This window comes from Vanellus vanellus (assembly GCF_965231255.1).
Source record: "Vanellus vanellus genome assembly, chromosome: 20".
Classification (NCBI taxonomy): domain Eukaryota; kingdom Metazoa; phylum Chordata; class Aves; order Charadriiformes; family Charadriidae; genus Vanellus; species Vanellus vanellus.
This window is the reverse complement of record NC_138925.1, coordinates 9,450,974-9,457,144: the sequence shown is the minus strand read 5'-3', so window position 1 is coordinate 9,457,144 and position 6,171 is coordinate 9,450,974.

Below are 6,171 nucleotides of genomic sequence, written 5' to 3'. Positions count from 1 at the left end.
CAGCCCATTTCTGCTAAGCACTCATCCTGTGACTCAAGGCTCCCTTTCAAGATGTTTACGGTGTGCTCCAGCGCGGCTACAAACACCTCCCCCAGCCCCGGGGAGGCTCCGCACAACTCTTCTCAGTAATCGCTTTGGACCAGCTTCATTCAGCAGAGAGCTGAAGCTCTCTGGTTAGACACAGCAATACCAAGCTCTCGAGTATCGCCTCTCTGAATCAAACTGAAACCCCAACCTAGGTGGCAACCAAAAAAAAAAATAAAATAATAATCTCACAGCAAGAATCAGAGCGGAAGGCACCGCAGGAGCTCAGGCGGCCCCCAGCGCCCGCGGCCGCTTAAACGACTTCAAAAGACGTCTGCCTGTGCTCTGTTTTGACGTAGCCCTTCAGCCCTGATCCTGGTTTGTCCATCTGAGGCACGGGAAAGTTTTTAACCCAGGAGCATCATTTGCCACCAGGCTTTTTCTCAGGAAGCTGTAGTTGTGAATGCCCACAAAGCCACAAGGGCATACAGACAGCTCCGACACCCGGATGAACAGTGAAGTTTATGGCGGAGCCGCCATGCGGATATCCTAAATCTTACTTGTTCAGACATTAAAATGACCTTGCCACGGCTCGCAAACATTACTGAATGGAATATCGTGCCCCCAGATAACGCAAGGCAGGAACGGTGCCTCTGCTTTGCAGGCGGGACAGCGTTAATGAAGCACACCAATTTACCCAGGACTGCCTACGGGAAGTCTGTGGGAAAACCCATTCTTCAGCCAAAGCCTTCTGCAGACAACTGCATTGGCATAGCCAGAGTCATCCTCAGTGTGGTCTGTTCCTGCTGCTCCTGGCAATGTTTCTCAGCCTCTTCCAACACGGAAGGAAGCACGCAGCATCCCTCGGCTCTCCCTTTGTGCCCAGCACCGCTCCGGCCCCGGCAGCGAGAGCGGCACATGTCGCGGAGCCATCTTGAGCCCCACACTGCCTTCCTCTGCTGGCAGCCCTGCCACGCGCTCCTCCTCCTCCTCCTCCCTTACCCGCTCCCCAGAAGCAGCAGGACCTCTTCCCTGCCCGGGCTGACATGGATGTGCTCCAGGGCACCATTCTACCCCTTCTACCCACACCGGCGTTAGCATCTCATTTCAGCTCCGTACCGACATCTAATAGTGAAAGCCTGAAAACTTCCTGCTTTGGGGGCTGGAGCCGCCGCGCGCGAGGGCAGCCGCTTTCGAACTGAGTGATGCTCAGGGTCGCCCGGGCCCCGCTGAGTCAGCTGGGGACCGGGCGGCCGCGGGGCCGGGAGGTAAAGCGAAAGCAGGGGGGTGGCTGCTTTCTGCCGCATCTGCGAGACACGGCATCTGCCGACGCTCTGCCAGGAGGGTTTGCCACCGCCGAGGAGGGCTCCTTCCCCGCGGGTCTCATCACAGACCAGCTAGCAGCGAGAGCCTGGTGTCCTCCCATCCCTCCTCATCCCACGTGTGATGCGCATAGAAACGAAAGGACCTACGGCACGGCTCGGAGGAAAGGAGAAGCCTAGAGCTGAGACAGGCGACTGCCGGTGGCCTTACCCTGCTTCCAAGCTGCTTCCCCTGGCCCAGGGCAGCGGCAGATTCCGGAAGGAGCCAGGCCTTTCCCTTCAGCAGAGAAAGCACCTCCGCACCGCCCCGGCTGTGTGGTCATGATGGGTGACACCAGCTCTAACCACGTGGCTGCACTCGTTTTCGAAAGGAAAAAAATCTGAATATTTTAAGGGCGTTTTGGAAGTTCCCTTTCTCTTTCAAAGCACAACCGGCGCGTGCAAAGCCAGGCCAGTATCGTCTCACGTTTGAGACGTAAACTCCGTGGCACACGGAGGAGCTCGGGCTGCCGGTGCTGTTAAGGCACATCCCTGCCGCAGGGAGCATTGCGCAGCCTGGGGAAGCATCTCTGCAGCAAGAATGACAGCCGGGCATCTAAGATGATAAAGAACCACAAAAGGCTTTGCAAACAGTGTTCCCCAAGGTGGGCAGTGGTGCCGGTGACAGTGTCATAGACTCTAAAACAAGGTGCCATCTGGAGTCCCATTGTGCAATGAACGGTGGAGGCACTCACATCCAAGGAAGTCAGGAAAGCGTTCGGATGGTGAGGTCCAGCAGAAGGAAAAAACACCCCATCGGAGGTCCTGTGGCACAGCTTAATTAAAGGTGAACTAGGAAGAGCCTTGGAGACTAATTCTGCATTGCTAGACAAGCATTACTAGATGGCTTGGATGCAATCACCTTCCCAGTGCCTGCAGGCTATGTAAATGGCACTGGGAGGCGACTAACCTGGGGCTAAACACACCAGCAGTGGCCGAGCTGGAGATCAGCCACAGCCCGGGTTCCAGCCCCCCAGGTCTGCTTGGAGGCAGCTTCACCTCTGCCATAACCGTGTCAGCTCCCTGATGTCACCCGCTTCCCACCACCGAAGGAAAGACCTGCGGTATCACCCCGACTTCTGTCAGAAAGGGTTCCCTAGCCAAACGCCCACCAGGAGGATTTAACGCCCCCAGAGACCCAAACCTGCTAATTAAATGGAAGATGCCTTTGCCTAGGGAATGGTGCAGCAAGGGGTCCTCTGTCCCTTCTGCCTCGACGCTGCAGGAAGGCGATGGGGGACGCTTGGTGTGGCTGTGCGGGACGGGGCTGGCACTGGGGCGGCTGGGGGAGGACACGCACCAGACTTATTGCAGACTTGTGGAGGAAGAAAGACCGAAACGTGCAAAGCAGGGCCAAGGCTGCCGGTGCGATCTGCCTGTTTTCACCTGGGAGAGCTGCTCTCCGCCCGCTTCCCGAGCCGGCTCCGTCCTTCCCTGGATTGCTGCTTCCCTCTGTTGCTAGTCAGGGCATTGCAGGGAATCCGCACACGGGAAAAAAAAGGCCAGGAATACCGAGACAAAGCCTGCCAAGAGGCAATCCGCCACCTTCGCTTGCGCTGGGGCTGAGCTCAGCCCACTGCCCGCTTAGCACCGAGGTGTCCTTAGTGTTTTCCCCTGTGCTGTGGTTTTGGCCGTACCCGAAAGGCCAGGTCAGCCCCAGCTGAGCTGGAGCGGCTGTTTCTCCCCCAGCCCCAGCGACACAAGGCGAGTGAAGAGCACGCACCAAGGTCCACCACAGCCATCCTGAGATGGGACAACAACAACTCTCTGGAGAAGGAGAGCAGATGAACTCACATGTATCCAACTGTGCTTCATTCAGCCCGCGGTTTGCGTTTCAACCACAGTCTGAATATATTCTTAGAATTATTATACAGTCAACTTCTTTCTTTCATCGATATAAGGCGAAGGGCACCGCGGGCATAACGAGGGGCTGAGAGTGGTGCCTGTCAGCTGAGTTTCTGCACTTTCTAGAAGGAGCATCTTTGATCTCACCGTTAACTTTAAGCCTCACTTTTAGGCACTTAGAAATGTCTGTTGCTATTTCACTGAGCAATAACATATTCATCGCTACCCAGTCACTAACAGCCCAGAATGAAACATGACAGTGTTTTGCAGCCACCGCAAAGGGAGATAACTGCACAAAACTTGTATAACAGGGCTATTCCTAATCCCTCAAAACTCTTGGCCCATCCTGAGAGAGAAAGACTTTTGAGAGCCATTTCCAGCTCTCACACCAAGCTGCTGCTCTTCACCTGATGGCTTGTGACCAGCCCCCGGACCTTCTCCCCACCCCTCCTCCGCACAAGAACCGTCAGGCTCATCCAGCCCGCAGCAAATAAGTTAATGTTTGCAAAATGCGGACAAATCCCAAGGTGCCAATGCTACCCCATGCTATTGCTCATTTCTCCCAGATTATTAAATTCACACCTGCGAAACGCGGCTTGTAAAAGCCACCGAGAGCGAGCGAGCTTTCCTGCAGCACACGAATCTCAGCTGCCCTCCTTGGGGTCCAGCAGCTTATTAACAATTTTCTTTCCAAGGAGCGGGCAGGTTTGCCAGAAATCCTCTCTGACGGGTAGAATCGTCAACAGGCAGCTCGTGATGGGGCAGGAGGCTAAAGCAGGCAACTCTCCCTCCCTCCCTGGCAGCCGAGCATCAGCGCTGCGCAGGGATGCGGCAGCGGGCGGCCAGCCCCAGCATCCTGCCGGTCCCCAGCCCCACCGCTGCTTTTCCCGCTCCAGGCTTGGCCGGTTTTCCCTCCGCAAGTGCTTTAACTCCGGATCTAAGGCACTTGGGAGCAAACTTTCCAAGACTCTTTAACATTGTGTAACTAGCCTACAAAGCAAAGCGGCCGCAAATCATCTTCCAGCTGCCTTATCGAGCACTGGAGAGAGGGTCGTGCTGAGTAACTCACACACACAAATAACAAGGGGTTTCCTTTTGTCATTTTTTCCTCCTACCTGCTCTGGCTCCCCAAGCGTTTCGAGTTCCCCCGGAGGTCTCCCGCGGACAGGAGCGGCCCGGGATTGAGGATCTATGTTATTTACTGCACTACAATCAAGTAGCGTCCCGGTCGCCTAGGCAATGACATTGGAGCTGGTGAAAGCTATGTGAAAAGTGAGGCAAAGGCTTGTGCGCTCCTTCCTGGAATAGGAGGCAGTTGCAAGGGGGTGGGGAATGCTCAGCCAAGCGTGCCGGGGATTTAAGCTGGTCACCAGTGCCAAAGTGACTCGGGGGCAAGCTGGCTCTCGGGGCTCCGGCAGCGGCAGCCCCCCAGCAGCGCTGTGCCCGAGGCGGCTGCTGAGGGTTAATCACGGTGGAGAGACGTAGACCGCCGCTCCGAAGACTGATGGCTGAGTGGGTTTTGTGCTCGTGTTGGTCAGAATGACCAGCTCATCTCTCCCGGGGTGCGGAGGACCGGGGCAGCCTGCCTGGGGGGCCAGTGAGGGCCCCGCGTTTCACCGCGTGTCCCCCGCACTGGGAGAAATGGCTTGCCAAGATGCACGTGGAGCAGCAGTGGATGAAGACTGAACATTTCTGATAAAAGAACATCAGGCAGGAGACTCTCTCTGTGCTGATGGACTCACTGATACACCTTCTCACTGCCACCCGTTTTCAAAAGCCACCGTTCCACTGGTCACTTGCCCTGTAGCCCGTGCTCAGTCACTTGGGGAAAACGGCGAGTAGTTTCATTACTGTGAAACTATCGGCTGCGCATTTAGGTCACCCGGCTCCATTCAGAGCCACCCCCTGCCCGCAGGCACCCACAGGTGGCCGGCCAGGACAGACGGTGGCCGCAGAGCAGCTGTCACGTCCCGTCCCCTCCTTATGGGCAGCGCCAGAAAACAGATGCCTTTACCAGCCCTTAAACACGTCGCAGTCGCTGTAACCACTTTTTGGGGCCTAAATGACTAATCCATAATGAAAACAAGACTCGAGTGTTTGCTCCGATCCCAAGGTTTATTTTTTTACATGACGGTGACTGCAGTCCCCAAAGAAGGAGGCGGGCTCCCACCAGAGCGCCGCTCGCGCTAGCCACAGGAGCAGGGCTGGTGGCCACCCCAGAGGCGGGGGGCCCACAGGCTGGCAGGACCCAGCGAGGAGACCTGTGTACACCTCATGGGGGGAGGGGGGGTGACAGGGTAGAGGGAAGGGACACAGTGGCCTCCAGGTTTTGTGCTCAGTGCCGGAAGAACCGGACCGCGTTTAGGACACAGACGTTCCCGTCACGGTGCTCGGTCCTGCGCCCAGCCTGGCAGCCGGTTACACTGGGGGGCTCTTTCCCAAGGGAATATGTGCCCCAGGAGGGGACAGCCAGGCTGCTGCCCCTTTGCCGGCCACCCTGGGCTCATCCTCCTCCCCAAACTTCATTTATTTATTCATTCTAATCCAACCAGCATCCTGCGCGCTGCTGTGTTTCTACTGCAGTTTGCAGTCCCTCTGTCCTACCAGGGGAACCTTGCAGGACATCCCGCCTGTTCTCCCGTTGCTGTCAGTAATTAGCCAGGAGTAATTAGCCAGGGGGAGTAATTAGCCAGGGGGAGTAATTAGCCGGAGCGGCCGGGCGGGGCACAGCGCCGCTTTCGGGGGAGCGCTCTGACCGCGGGCTGCGGCGGGCCGCGAGGGAGGCAGACAGTGGCACACCGCGTCTCATTAAACGTCTCATTTGCATAATAATTACTTTCATGAGGCGGCTTCCCGCCCGCTTCCCGCCGCCGCCCGCCCCCCGTCAGCGCGGCACGGCGGGACCCGCCCGGCCCCAGCACTACAGCTCCCGGCGTGCCGC